At 36.7% G+C, this 16,749-nt stretch overlaps 1 protein-coding gene across 2 annotated transcripts in view; it reads right to left on the bottom strand.

The window, feature by feature from the left end:
* npvf (neuropeptide VF precursor) overlaps positions 1-10,992 on the bottom strand; it is a gene marked incomplete at its 5' end in the record, with an annotated part of 18,915 nt that extends 7,923 nt beyond the window's left edge. The window contains 2 exons of one of the 2 annotated variants that reach the window (XR_013795000.1): positions 6,158-6,448; positions 10,819-10,992. Of the gene's footprint in view, positions 1-6,157; positions 6,449-10,818 lie in introns of those variants that run through there. The other variant, XM_079590057.1, reaches the window with a different exon arrangement.
* Positions 10,993-16,749: the final 5,757 nt, after the last annotated feature.

Below are 16,749 nucleotides of genomic sequence, written 5' to 3'. Positions count from 1 at the left end.
GTGTCTGTGCGTGTTGTTTATGAGTAAATGTAACCCAGCCCTCATAGTTTAGACTTGATCAGATAGTTTCTTTGTGTGTATTCATGTACTTGATTTGGGATATGCATGTATTGGAGTACATGTTTGTGTGTGTGTGTGTGTGTGTGTGTGTGTGTGTGTGTATTCCCGTCTCTGATTGCTGTTTGTTTGATTTGCTTTGCTCCTTTAATCAGTGCTGAGGCCCGTAAAGTGAGCGGAAGGAAACCCCTTCAGACAAGCCTAGTCTCCTAGGAATAACTACGGTAAGCTACTCATCTGAACCTGTGGCTGTGGATGTATGACAAAGGCATTACCATCTTATTTTGGTTATTTTATGTTATATTTATGGTATATATTAAAATTTGCTATCATTACTAGTAATGATGTCATCTGTTGAACAATATATGTACACTATACCGTTAAAATGTTTGGGGTCTTAGATTTTTTTTAATGTTTTTGGAAGAAGTCTTTTATTACTCACAAAGGCTGCATTTATTTAATAAAAAATTAACTGTTTTTTATTTTAATATATTTTCAAATGTTATTTATTTATCTTATGGCAAAGCTGAATTTTAGCCTCATAATTACCGTAATTTCATGATGACAACATTTCGTGTTCATGTCCTTGGGCTGGGAATTATACCTTTCTATGGCAACACTCAACCTCTAAATGAAACTGCTTTGGTCAGGTGGTACAGCGGTCACGTGGTACAAGTAGCTCTCCGAGCATTCCCAGTTTACAAGCTCTATGAGGACGTGAGCACTTTGCATATGCTGAAATCTCTTAATTACGGTAATTGTGACATGATGTGAATGCACCTTTTCAGCCATAGTCTTCAGTGTCGCGTTATCCTTCAGAAATCATTCTAATATGCTGATTTTAAGAAACATCTATTATTATTATCAATGTTGAAAACAGTTGTGTTTGTGGAAACCGTGATGCATTATGTGCTGGATAGCAACTGATTACATGTCATCTTTTTTTTAAAAGCCCCAACTCATAATCAGACTACAGTTAGCCTACTTTTTTAATTGATTACATGATGACATTTTATTCTCACAATGGGAGTAAATTATTCATAATTCATTGATTCCCCCATTTATTATTTTTTATCTTTTACATTTTCGTTTATAAAATAAGCCTACGTAATTATGTTCAGAAGGGGTTTCAGGTTGTGGGACTGCACACGCAGCCCAGCCATTAGTCATGTGACCATCACTGACAACTGAGACCCACAGCATTTGATCACAGGGTTGACAGAAGTCATTTCACTTTTAACAAGTGTTTTCTCAACATTGCAATACGCATATCTAAATTAATCAGCTCCTGACAAACACACAAATTAGTATTTGAATTATCACTCAGTAAGTTGTTTAACCATATTACTGTCTTTGGAAGGCTTTTGTATTTCAAACACATTCAAATGTACAAATTCACGTCATTTCATATTTACATGCAATTCAGGGATTCAAATTGCAGGGATTTTGTCAGCTGAACCACTTTGACCTATATTTAATTGATGTACCCCCTCCCACTGAGATTTTAAGTTGATGTTGTACAATTTTTGTCATGCAATTTGGAATCTGTAACTGATTACTTGAAGAATCCAAGCTTCTCGTGATCGTTTCTGGTGCTTTATAATTGTTCCCACCTGCAAGATCAAGATATAGAGCGAGGGCAAAAAAGGTGAGTGGCCGAAATCACTCCTCTTGTCACATCAAATGCAATTCCTCATGACTCCCACTTTCTCCAGCCGTTCTGTGATAATCAGGAAAGATTTCTGAGCAGCCTCGTGCCCTCGTGACCAGTGCACCAGGAGTTCAAATCGCTATAGTCAGCTCACTAGCTCTCCTGTGCTTCATGTACAGTGTGTGAATCATGGACATCAGTTAACCAATCAAACACAGTCACATGAACGCTTTTTCCTTGGCCTTGTATTCAACATCTCACCTCATCAGCGAGTATGTGAGAGGGTGGCGTTATTTAGATATATTTTTGTGAAAGCAATTACCCTCGGTCTATCAAGGCAAAAAAAAAAAAAAAAAAGGTACAAATGATTCAAAAGGTTTACTTTCTTTTATGAGTAGGGTTTGTGTTGGTAGGAATTCAGAGTTGGACAAAATTCTGAATTTAAGATTTGGGAAATTAAGTGTTCTTCCACCCTGGTCCATAAGATTAAAAAAAATGGCCATTAAATTTTTTGGGGGCTTTAAAAAAAAATAATGTAATACTTTTCTTAGCAAAGATGCATTCAATTAAATACATTGACAGTAAAGACATGTATAATGTTGCTAAAGATTTCTGTCTAATAAATGCTGTACTTTTAAAAATCCTGAAAAAGTCTATCGTGGTTTCTACAAAAATATTGAGCTGCACAACATTTTTCAACATTGATAATAAAAGGTTTAAAGACTCAAGATGGCACCGGACTAATGCCAATGCCATAACAGTAATTGAAAATAGATATTTTTTTAAAAATAGTAATATTTCAGAATATACAATTGATGAAAGAAATGTAGCCTTTGTGAGCCTTCTCTCAAAAACACAAAACACATACTAACATATTGTATAGTACACTCTAAAAAAAAGTGGTTCTTCAGCGGTTCTTTGCAGTGCTTATGGTGCTATATAGCACCACTGCCATTTTAAGAACCTGTTAAGCCCAGTTTGGTTCTTCCATTTGACAAAGGTGAGGTGCTATATGGCACTTAAAGTGGTTCCTATGATTACAAGCCAATTTAGCACCATTTTTGTTTAGAGTGTATACAGATAATTTATTTTGTATTATAAATTAAATTTATAATTATAAATGTATAATTATAAATTTATAATTTAAATTTATAAATTATAAATTAAATTAATCAATTACAGTAAACATAATGGAAAATAATTGTAATACTAGTACAAAAATGTCCTATATAGAAATTGTATCTTTCTTTCTATATCGTAAGATCTATATAACTAACTAACTCAAGATGTCCTCAAGCCAATATTCATAGTTTGTCTTATCAAGTCTGTGTGTGAGTTTGTGCTCAGGATGTGGAACCAGAAGACATCTGTTGTTTCTTATCAGATTATCACTCAAACACAGATTTAACATAATTAAGCTAATTAACCTTATTTAAAGCCCATTAGAGCAGTTTAGTGTGCAGAAGATTGTGGAGTCATAGGTCATGTGACAAGTTTGTTTGATGTTTGACACTTTTCTTTTTCTCTCTCTCTCTTTATGGTTATGTTAATATGTTTGTGGTCTTTATCCCCATAAAATATTGTGCTAAAATGCACAGCACTCTTTGCAAATGCTAAAGAAAGATGTACGTAAAATGAACACTGTGCCAGAGTAAACATGTTGAGATACACATTCAGACATGAACAGACATTATGTGCTACACAGTATGTGAGTTTTGGCCTGACTGTTAAACCACTGAGATGTCTATAAAACCTCTCACCCTGGCGACCGGTCAAACTGTTCTGCCTTCCACTCTCACTGTTGATCTGATATTTTCATCAAAGTGACTATTATATTCTCTAGCATATCTCTGTCATCAACAGTAATTCCCAGTGTTTTTCTTTGAGTAATATGCAATCAAGTCTTATTTTAATCTTTTGTGTGGGTGTTATCGTGGAGTGAGTCGTATTTATGTTTCCATGCACATTTCTGCCAAAGTAAAGACAGTAGTACGAATTCCCTTTTGATTTTTATTATTGCACGTCTAACAGAAACCCAGAAATAAAACAGTTCGCTGTATCTCTCTCTTAGTAAAGTCAAAATTGTAAAAAAAAAATTAAAAATAAAATAAAAAAAAGAACAACATCCATGTGTTTAGAAGAAACACCATAAGCAACAAAATCATATTTTCATTTGATCTAATGCGTGACGATGTGAATCCGTGACTTCAAACTTTTTGTTGCCAGTGGTTTTGCATCTGTTTTAAATTAATCTGAGGTTTTCTTGTTTTTCAACATCGGTAGAGAATAAGTCATACAAATAGTCACGCAAGAGGTCAGTGCTTTGTTTTTCTTTCTTTAAAATAGAGTAAATGGAATAGTGGAGGATGCCAGCCACTGATTGGCGGTTTAGATTAGACAGTTCAATTGATGTTCAATGAACAGTGGTAGCCAATGAGCTTGCTTGCTTGGTAGCTTGCTTCTGCAAGAATAGCAGTACATACCACTGATGGATGATGTTTAGTTGTGTTTCTTGGTTGCTTACAGATAAAACCACAGAAGTTTGGGGTTAAGATTGGTTATGTTTCTGAAAAAAATGAAATACAGTAAAACAGTATTGTAAATATTCTTACTATTTAAAATAACTATTCTATTTGAGTATATTTTTTAAAATATATTTATTCCTGAGATGGCTAATCTGCATTCATTTTCAGCATCATTAGTCCATTCTTCTGTCACATTATTCAGAAATCATTCTAATATGCTTATTTGGTCTCAAGAAACATTTCTTATTGCTGAAAACCATTTTCAAATAGTTGAAAACACTGTTTTTTTTTAACCATTTTATTAGAAATAGAAATATCAGTGTAGTGTCACTTTTAATCAATTGAACGCATCCATGATGAATAAAATGATTAATTCCTTAAAATTATATATATTACTGATCAAATCTTTTAAAAATCAGTGTATTTCTATTTCTTTCTTCATCCCTGATCGTTTTGACTCCAGATTTTTTTAAGAAGTCTGTTATGATAGCAAAGTAAAAGGAGATTTGGTGTCAGGAAACTAGATTTGTAAATAAACCTGATTGGCCAAACCTCTTAGTGCTAGAAACACTAAACCGCTCATGTCATCTGCACACAAGCGTCCCTCAACACTCCCAACACACACACACACACACACACACACACACACACACACACACACACACACACACACACACACACACACACACACACACACACACACACAGACACAGACACAGACACACACACACACACACACACACACACACACACACACACACACACACACACACACACAGACACACAGACACACACACACACACACACACACACACACACACACACACACACATTTTTACTGTGATATTATCTAAATACATTTTGGACATGATTTTATTATCTTTATGTTTAGAAGGGTAAATCAATTAAATGAAAACAAAATCTGTCGGATAATGCACAGATACAGATATGCTTGAGATATGCTTCGATTGAGGAAAACATGGGTAAAAGTAAAATGGACAGAAAGCATTGCGCACTGAAAAGACATTGGAATCATCAAGTGAGCCAAAAGAGTATGACAGAACGGGAGATTAAACTACTTGATGAAAGGTTAGTCTCTCAGTCAGTCAGCAACCCTTAAACAGAGGAGAGATGGTGAACTCTCGTTGGTGTCACTCAGTCGTCAATCTAAGTGGCAGGAGAACCACAGGGGCCCGTGTCGCCGGGCGGAACTTGTCTTTCAACCACCCAGCAGCTGCTGGGATATCACGACAAGAACTGGAACACAGCCCAGCTGCCCTGACCCTTTCTTTCCTTCTGCCTCTTACACACACACACACACACACACACACACACACACACACACACACACACACACACACACACACACACACACACACACACACACACACAGACCAAACAATCTAGCACAATCGAAAAATAAATATACTAAAGACACACCCAATCTTATGTCAACATCAACACTCACGGAAAGAGCAGTGGACTTCCTTCGTTTTCACACACATACACAACTAGGCACTAAACATAAATATTTATGTTCCTTTATAGTTTAGACTATTTATTTTCATCCATTTTATACATGACCATTTTATCCATACACAAATTTTACTCTAGGATGTCAAGTCTAGTTTTTCTTTTTGTTTTTTTTTGTTTTTTGCGCATACACTCTCACATACACATTTTGTAAAAGAAAAAAAGGCAATTGTGTGTGCAACACAAATATGTGTTTGTGAGAAACGGAACCCACTTATCCATATCACAAAGACAACGGAGATGATGAAGAAAATGAAAGACACTGACCTTTTTTAATAAACTGTATTGAGGATGTGGGTGTGTATTTGCTATAAAGTATACTGGGAAAGTAATGAATATATATATATATATATATATATATATATATATATATATATATATATATATATATATATATATTCTTTTAAAGTGTATTTGTGAGATCAAAAAAACATGGGGGGGAAAAGAGTCCATATGGATCTATAGAGAAGTCTTAGCTGGAGTCTGGGTGGCTGGAGTGTGTGTGTGGGAATGGGAACCCGAGGCCCCTTTTCCAGCTGCTATCCTCACTTTTCTTTTCTTCCTTTATTTGCCTCTCTTTTGTGGTTCTTCCTTTTCTTTTCATCCTTCTTATGGGTGCTGATTTTGCAGACTTCTAGTGTTTGAAAGGCTTCTCTCAATGAACCTCAGAGCAAGAAAGAGACTGAGAGGAGAAAAAGATTAAGATGTTTACAACTTGCCTGACTATACTTGCCTATACTGTCTGAATTAATATGCACAATTCATTAAAACTTAAAAGGTGCAGAATTTCTTTCTCATTAAAATGTTTTATGAACAAAGAAAAGTAGGCCTATAGTACTTTTGAAAAACATTTTTTTTTAAATGAATATCAGAAGCCTATTTAAAGCTGTTTCATTATTTTTTTTTACATCAGATTGCCTCATGGGGGCAGGCTTATTGAGAGCACGACCAGCTGAATACTAAGTTTATCTCAGTAACCCCCAGTTATTGGATACTTTCGTTCATTGAATAAATAAATTTTGGCTGACTGCAAATCAGGAACTACTACAGTGGCATCAGTTACCGAAAACATTTTTAACATTGTTAAGTTACTTTTAAAAGTAATGCATTACAATATTGCATTACTCCTTAAAAAGTGACTAATTGTGTTACTTTTAATGGAAGGTAATGTGATACTTTTGTGTTACTTTTTCTCACCTGGGCTTGCTTGTTTTTTGCTTGTTTTCTTTCTTTTTTGTTTTTTTTTGTCACACCAACTTTTCACACCAAAAGTTAAATTTATAAGTCTCAAATTGAAGAAAATGCTAAATCACGCCTGTACAGTAAATCCTATGGTGTGCAGCTCAAACCTTTTAGCTGTGCTACCAATCTGGATTATTAAAAAAAAAGAAGAAAAAAGAAACAAATGCAATGTTTAGCCTATATAAAGTCATATTTGCTTTTTTTTGTATATGGTTGAATTGTATCCTCGGATTTTAGCAGAAAACATAGGCCAGCACAAACCCTCTTTTGGCGAATTACTAAAGACACGCAGTGAAAAATTAGCGCTGAAAAGGTGTGGGCATAATTATTTTTCCGGCTGACCATTATGCATTTGTAGGAGATCCCTTTCAGTAGATCAATTAAAGTAATCTGTAACTGTAATTAGGCCTATGTAAGTATCGTTACTTGTAATGTGTTACACCCAACACTGAACATCTACTTTTGTCTTACGCTACATTTATGTGACTATTGTGCAACATAAGCACAAAATTACTGATTGCACCTTTAAACCTCCCAAAATCCAAATGACATACTTTTTTCTAATAAGAACATTTTATTTAGTAAATTTTCATGTATGAAACACATCATGCTTTTTTTTCTTTGGCACAGTGTTTAAATGGCTGTGGGTTTGTTTGCGATTTTCAGGTCCAACTGTAAAATGCATAGTGATTTCACAGCGTCTGGTTATTCTCTTGACATCAACTTGATGATGGCTTAAGTACATATTTTCAGGGACCTAGGTAAAGTAAAAGTCTCATGTGCTTGTCAGGGCATTTAAAAATAACACGAGCTGACACGGTTGGTGCTGGACCGGTCGACATTTGAGTACGCTGGACTCTTGTGTGAGTGTCTGACAGTTTCAGTGGTTTAAGAAAAACATTAACACATCACAAATTCCACCCCCTCCCATAAAACATCTGTCAGTCATTACGGACCCTTCCCCCTCACCCCTAGGCAAGGGCTCGAGAAACCACTTTTGACCTCTGACCCAAAGCATAGAGCTCCACTTAATGTTGCCCCCTTATTTCCACACGCAGACATTCTCTCTTTTTGTCTTTCTCTGTTACTTGAACACAGAATTATCTGTAAAATAGTTAACAAAGACATTTATATTAGTGAAAAAGCAAAATCTCATTCATCTTATGGAGTCATATCCTTTTGCTTTCAATGCCACATGAGTGTGACATTGGTATTAATATTTTTCTTTAGTATTCAAAATCTTTTTGTTAGAAAATTAAAAGCCTTTAAACCGATTCATATTTACAGTCACCCTTTAAAGAATTTATGAGACCTCTGTTTATATTTTTCCTTATTAATTTCTTAGTCCTGTTTTTTCTTTCATTTTGTGTTATGATTTACTCCCTATTTCTTTTATCCACTTTACCGCTCTCATCTTGTCCACCTTGACTTATTGTCAGTATATATCATCCTTCTTCAGTGTCTTTGAGTGCATTTCATTGTCTCATTCTACTCGCCCTCAAATCAATAACAGACACATTAGCGTTTGGTGAGGGGGAAGAATACAGGTGATCCTGTATCGATCAGGAGTCAAAGACACACAAATGCTCTTTCACGCACATGTGCACACTCTCTCGAAACATTTAAAGTGCAGTTCAGGGATCCAGCCATCCTTCTAATGTCTTAAATACCCTAAACAATCCCGTCAGAGCTTGAGAGACCTTGTAAACAAAATGACAAAAACATTTATAATGGAAGTTGGAATGCAACACGAATTCTCGGTTTAATTCACTTTCTGCTAAGAGTCGCAGTTCCTTTTTGTGCAAAATTTCCGTATCTTTATTTTTGTTTCTATTGAGAAGCCTGCAACTTTGTGGGCAAACATATTTATCGAGCCGGTCATCTACAGTCTGTCCCCCACCAAAAACCCCAAGCTTCAATGCACACTGGGAAATTTCCAGACCAACATCTAATAATATACAGCTATGCACACAAGCTATGGAGAATGTTTGTAATAGCAAAAACGTTAGGAAATATAAACACTTAAACTAAGTTCTAAGTGTAGAAAACCAACAGAATGAATAACGGAATAGTGGCAGAATGAATAGTAGGCCTAGTGGCAGATTCATTTCATATGCTATTATGCTGAGCATATGCCTATTTGGCAGCGACACCTTGTGGCAGTAGCTATAAATCGCTCGCCCTCTTTCGGGAGAACTGCAAAATGTTTGAAATTTAAAAAAAGATTGCATCCACAACGGGGCGCTAAAGAGTTTCCGTTATCTTGAAATTCGTCATATCCGGACATATTCAGATGTTTGCCATTGGTTATTTTGAGTGATGATGCATACAACATTGGACCAGTGAAATTGTGCTTAAACTGCGCAGCTCTGATTGGATGTGGTTGATCTGTCAATCAAGGCTTGCAATGCCCAAAGAACCATATGTCGTCAGTTGAAAATGTGGAAGACTACAGGCAACAGCTCAGCGCTCTCACAAGGCAGAGATTTAGTCAGAGACAGTTAGTTAACCTATTATTTACTAGAATCATTTTAAAATGTATTTAACAAAAATCATATTAATAAAACAACAATAGGCAACACAATGTGTTTATTATAATTATTAATATATTTTAATATATTTATTTTTAGATTTGAGTGTATAATCTATAGGCAAAATAATAATAATACATTTGTTTGAATTTTAAATTATAAATAGCTACGTTATAAAATGATAAATTGCATTTTATTGGTTGTGCACAATCACAAACACATCAGCAGCATTATAGGCCTATTTGCTATAGCTACAATATTATTTATGTAGCCTAATTATGTTATTGTATTGACTGTATTATTGTAGTATAATTGTTGTATAAAATATTGCAAAAATTATTGATAATGCTTGAGTTATAAATATACGCGTGTGTGTGGTGTGTGTGTGTGTCAAATGAAAAGTATAATGACAAACGGATTAAAAGAGGCCTGTAGGCCTACTTTAGAACGCACATTGTTCAGGTAAAATAGTCATAATTTTAGTTTTGCACGTTTTTACCCAAATATATGTTTAGTTGGGCTTGTCGAAGAATTAGGCCCTGCATAAACATTTACCATATTTTATGTGTAGCCTATACGCACAACCGTTTTTGCATGTTTGTAAGTAATCTTATATAGGCCTAGCAGAGATAGGGATAGTGTCAATGGTCTTAAAAAAATTTAAGTGTGCTTATATAGCCTATGGTAGACTTTATCATCTTGTTCAGGCAAGGTATGTCATTAGGCTTGTTTGAGAAGAGCAAAATCTGCGCAGAACCGATCACCGGGGATCACCATGCATGCCGGTTAGAAATATAGGCTTGTTTGAGATGTGCCTTGCCTCGCCTGAAATGTATGAGTAGGCAAGCCAGACACAGATCTCTCTTCTCGTAGTCAGTGGATCAGACACCAACGAGACCAAGAGATATATCCCGGATATCACGGGATTCACGCTCGTGCACGGTGTTGCTAATAAATTGGATGTAATTTAAAGGGGTCATGACATGGTTTTTTTATTTTATTATTATGTTCCCTTAGGTGCAATTATAGTATTACTATAGTTTTTTTTACAAAAAACTTTTAAAATGTAGTGATTTATGACCTTTTCCCACCCTGTTTCTCATCCTCTGATTCAAACTGTTTTGGGGGTGTTTCCCCTTTAAGAGTTCAGTGTTAACGCCCACTGTTATGATTGGCTAACATCAGTGCCTATACATCAATTATTAACGCCCCCAGCCAGAACATTTGCGGATCAGTGTATTAAAAAAGTATAGTTTAAAGTTTTAAATACATTACTTACAGTTTGCGTCGTCATTGTTGAGCCCAGAATAGTCGGCACGGACTTATCTTTGAGCAACAGTTTTCTGGCAAAGCCAGCATCATTTTGGGATTTGTTCTCAATACAGTCATCCTTCAAATGGACTGGGACGTCGGCAAACAAATAAAGTGCATCCATTTTTCCCTGACGACTGGATCTTTCGCAGCGTATTCAAAGATGTAGTTTGTCCACAGCCAGGAACATCTGCGTGGCATTGTCATTTCCCTGTACACAGACCCACTCGCTGTCCGTCGACTGAACACTTGTGAGGCGCGCGGGCGCGGTCGTGAATACGAAATGAGCGTAGTTGTCTTGCGCTTTAAGCGTAGTTGTCTTGTGCTGGAGGCGGTCGTATGCAAACGCGGGTACGTCACTTCGTACCGTGACGTCACTTCTTACCATGGATCCAGAACGAGCTGTATTTCGAGCTTGATTAAATAAATGATTTGTTTATAATGGGGAGGACGTCTTAAGCTATGAAACTTGCAGGATGTTTTAATGGTACAAAGACCTCTTAAGATCAAGGCAAATTTGGTTTCTCATGTCATGACCCCTTTAAGTTCTGTTGCTTTTAGAAGAAAATTAATATAATGAACAAGACACTCAAAGTTCTTGTTATTTAATTACATACCAAAGACGTGTTTATCAATAATTTTTACTTTAATTACATGTTTTATAAACATTTTTTAATAAATATGACAACAATCAAATAACCCATATAAAGATCACACTGTCAGAGAGTTTGGGAAATACTCACACATAATTTATACACATAAAAACACGAAATCAGAGTTTTAAATTAAAACATTTTAAAAGAGAACAATACATCATGGTTGTTTAAACCAATGAGCATTAAAGGTAGGGTAGGTAGGATTTATATAAAAACTTTTTACCAAATTTGATTAAACTTTCTATATATATCAATGCATAATTAAAATGTAAGTACTCTGATAAAAAGAGTATAAAAATCGAGTGACTCTAGACCGTTTAATCTTCATTAAACACAGCTCATTATTTCCATTCGGGACGAATCACAGGATTGGCTTGCGCGACTGTCACTCTCCGTCGCCATGACTACCGCCGTTATTACTGGCTCTGCCCACGTGCGCGCAGTCGCGCACCCGTTTTTAGGTGGGAGTGAATGGAATTAATGAGCTGTGTTTATTGAAGATTAAATACACTAGAGTCACTCGGTTTTTTATACTCTCTATTTCAGAGTACTTGCATTTTAATTATGCATTGGTATATAAAGACAGTTTAAACAAATTTGAATAAAAGTTTTTTTTAGACAATTCTGACCTACCCTACCTTTAAGCTGTGTCGTCAGCAGGGGCGATTCTAGGATTTTTTCAACTGGGGGGCACAAGAGGGGCCACAATTATTACAGAGGGGCCATTCTTATGTTGTGTATTTATGTAGAACTGTAGATATCCAAATCATTTCAAGTTCAGTAAGCTTTAAAATCAGCAATAAACAGTGATACCCTATTATCTTTTAATAGCAGTTATTCACTGCTCTAAATCAAAACAATAAAATACAATTTATATTAACTTTTCACTTTACAAAAGTGAAAGAAAAACTGTAATAAATAAAATAATCCAATGTATTAGTGTGCAACTCACAAATAATAATAGAATAGCCTTATTTATATAAATGCATAATTATATGAATCATTCATATAATAAACACAATTAATGAATTCATATAACTGTAATAAAATTTTATATAATAAATCTTTTTTTCCCACATCCTATTCAATTAGCATATCAGCAGTTGCAGTAAATTTGCATTGATGAATAGACCAAATCTACTTATGTCGAGGAAGGCTAATTAGTCTTGAGCATATTGATTGTAAAATATCATATATCAATAGGCTACTTTGTTAGATAGCTACTTTTTCAAAAAGGTAGCTTTAGTTTAACGTAAAATATGTGAATTCTAGAAACAGTTTAGAATGGCTTAATTAATCCAGTGTTATTTTAGTATTAATTATTTATTTAGCTATTTAACCCTTATGTGCTGTTGGGGCTGTTTTCAGCCACGAACATAACGAAAGGATGATAATTTGAACAATGCACAAGGGTTAATCATGCATTTTTATTTATTTATGATTTTTTTTTTTTTTGAGAATGTTTCTGGATGTCATCAAAGGACGTTTTGTCACTTCTGTGAAAACACAGTACACACTACACACCAAATTTGAGACTCATTTCATTAACTTTGTTTGACACACGATTCGCCTGATTGTGCCACACAGCATAGCAAAACAAAACTACAATATCTTGTTGTACAACAAGAAAAGTAAACATCAAGATATAGAAATTACATACAACTCTATTTTAGCCTCACAACTGTAATACTGTCCAAACAAATAAACAAAAACAACAACAACAAAACCACTGTCCTACAGACTAAATACAGTGGATGTAGTTCATGTATAATGTGGCTTATAATAGGTTTATGTTTCTGGTGTTTACCCAACAAACAATATTCGTAGATTCTCCTCTAACGTTACCCATGTTGTTCCGCGTCATGACTCATGCGGTCACCCGCGGTTACGAGTCATCCAAAAATATTTTTAATGATATTCGGGTCGCGGTCGGTCGGGTCGTTTGAAATAAAGATGCCAATTAAACATTTGTCATTTATATAGTAGGCCTAGACACAATGTTCTATGAAATACACAGGTCTACTGCACTTTATTGGCTGAATAACTGCGCGAGGATGACGCACAAGCTCAGTCTGCAGAGATGAAAGTGGGAAATCCTTATTTACCTTTTGAATGTTGAGCGCGTTATTAACTTTTGAATAAAAGCTGACGCGGGACAAAATGCCCGATTTCCCAACACGTTGAACTGAGCAATGCCATTGTGCCATTTTAGGCTACTTTTAAACGCATATAGCTCAGTAATGTCAGTTTATTATGTAGGCTATTTGCTGAGAGTGGGGCGGGGGGATTTTTGTTGGGAAAGTCGGGGGAGAGACGCACAAGTCGATTAGACTGGATAAACACATGCAGCATCTTAATTGTTAATAAAATGAAACGAAATAAATGAATAAATCAAGCCTTTATTACAAAACACTAGGCTAGCCTATATCATACAGCATTCAGAAAAATGCGCACCCCTAGTTCCTCCGTCTATGGCCTATGACGCTACGATGAGCATTTACTAGCTTTTAAAAAACGCGAGTCAGGAAGCGGGTCGGGTACAATATTTTCTTTCTTTCTTTTTGCGGTCCGAGTTGCGGGCGGGTTAGTTGAAAACGTCGGTCGGGTGCGGGTTGTTTATACATTGACCCGCGCATCACTGGTGGGGGCACACTGGGGGGCCAATCAGTTTTCAGGAGGGGCCAGTGCCCCCATGGCCCCTCCCCTGTCTACGCCACTGGTCGTCAGCAAGTCGTTTCCCATCGTGCTTCTGATCAGCGCAGTTGCGCTGGACTGCAGAATCCGACACGTGCGGCTTGCGCTCGCGAGAGTTTTTTGACATACGTCAGCATGACATCAGAGCAAGGTGGACCGCACTCGGACACATTTCTAACCGGCATGCATCTCGCGCTGATCACCGGTGATTGGTTCTGCGCAGATTTTGCCGATTTTCATCTCAAACAAGCCTATTAGCACCTCACTGCAGTACACGAGATCCAGGGGGCGGAGTTGGATCCAGATCTAAGGGGTGGAGATTGGTAGGTTTAGGGGTGGGTTTAGGGATCAGGCCAGGGGGATGGGTAGGTTTAGGTATAGGCCTAAGGTGGGAGGAGTTGAATCAAGATCCAACTCCTCCCCCTGGATTTCGTGTTCTGCAGTGAGGACCATCTCGTGAGAAGAGAAAACAGTCCGTCTTGTCTGTTCTTTTTTAACTCCTCCCCTCACTGCAGCCGCCTTCTCTCCCATACTCTTCAGGCGAGGCAAGGCGCATCTCAAACAATCCTATTCTTTCTACAGACGGCAGCCAACTGAAAACGACTTAATTTTCGCTTCTCCAGCATTCATTTGCGATCCCACAATCTTGTGGAGTCAATGCAAGCTTGTGCGCATGCCCAGTTCGTTTGTGACGTCGAAATTCTTTAACCTATCCTAACACAGAAAAGAGAAGCTCTCTCTCTAGGCTTATTTGAGATGCGCCTTGCCTCGCCTGAAATGTATGCGAGAGTAGGCGGCTGAAGTGAGGGGAGGAGTGAAAAAAGCGCAGGCAGGCCGGACAGTTTTCTCTTCTCGCAGTGGATCTGACACATGTGAGATCAAAGATGGATATCGCGGGATTCACGCTCCTGCACAGTGTTGCTAATAAACTGGATGTAATTTAAGTTCTGTTGCTTTTATATGAAAATAAATATAATGAACAAGACACAATGCACTTGTTATTTAATCCCATTCCAAATACGTGTTTATCAATAAAAAAAAATCTTTAATACAGACATATAGAGATCGCACTGTCAGAGAGTTTGGGAATATTCACACATAATTTATACACATAAAACATGATATCAGAGTTTTAAAATCAAACATTTTAAAAGAGAACATTACATCATGGTTGTTTAAACCAATGAGCATTAAGCTGTGTCGTCAGCAAGTCGTTTCCCATCATGCTTTTGATCAGCGCAGTCGGTGGAGAGCAACTGCGCGCAACTGCAGAATCCGACACGTTCGCCTTGCGCTCGCGAGAGTTTTTTGATATACGTCAACATGACATCAGAGCCAGGCGGACCGCACTCGGACACATTTCTAACCGGCATGCATCTCGCGCTGATCACCGGTGATCGGTTCTGCGCAGATTTTGCTCATCTCAAACAAGCCTTCTCTCTCTCTCTCTCTCTCGGAAATAATTACGGATTAGTGTTCCTCCCTAGTTTCTCCAATGAGAAATCAAATAAGGGAGTGAGTGAGTGTTTGTGTGATTATGGCTCCTCCCCTTTTTCTCTTTAAATTAGTGAGTTTACAGAAACGCCAAACAACGAAAGCGATCACTGGATGCTGTAACACACACACACACACCTCACGATTATGTCATTTCACTGACAGGACTAGACACAAGCTGAAGTTTCTAAAGGATAACACCGTGTTGGACAGATAAGGTGGTGGATGTTAAAGGCTGTCCGGGCTGTGAACGGAACCATAATTTTAATGCTATAAAACATGCAGGGTTTTTTTTTTTCCCAAACATTTGTCGATTTTCAGTTTGATGGCAAGATTACGTAAAATCTCAAATTAAAGATTTTCCGTCATGTCAGTATTTACAAGAAGATCAGAAGGTGGATTTAAAAAGATCCTTCTGAGCTGAGGTTTTTAATTCTAATAATAATAAGTATTGTTGTTACTGCTGGTGATTCTTTCCTCTTTCTTATTGTTAGTTTATAGCAAAAACTATTTTTGTTTGTTTGTTGAAATACACAATACCAAAATAGCCTACATGGTCATGTGAATCATGATCCTCCTTTCTCTTTTTTCTCTTTTGCATGTATTTCACTAGTAAAATAAACTGGATTTCTGGAGTGATAACTGACACAAACTATATATTTGAGACTGAGATGCACCATAATCTGCATTGCGATTCACCACCTCACCTCCTAATAATAACTTGTTCAGTGCATTTAGAAAACAACTATTCAGATACAATAGTGTGCAGTTCCCTTTTTAAACAGTAGAGGGCGGAGAAGGATTAACTAAATGACTTTGGAGTTGATTTAGCCAAGTCCGACCTGTGGCATGTTTTTATCTCCAGAAAGTGTTTGTCATCATTGTTGATATCTCTCAGACCAAACGCGACTGTGATATTGTATGTCTGAAGAACAATTGCACAACAATTTAGAGTGTTAAACAACATGTTTTGAAGTAGGCTACAATGGGACAACGTGTTTGTTTGTATGTATGTATGTAAAAAAAGTCAACATTGTTGTTGGATGTTTGCATTG

Source organism: Phoxinus phoxinus (assembly GCF_949152265.1).
Source record: "Phoxinus phoxinus genome assembly, chromosome: 19".
Classification (NCBI taxonomy): domain Eukaryota; kingdom Metazoa; phylum Chordata; class Actinopteri; order Cypriniformes; family Leuciscidae; genus Phoxinus; species Phoxinus phoxinus.
Note: the sequence above shows the minus strand (reverse complement) of the source record. Positions and strands in the feature narration are given on the sequence as shown.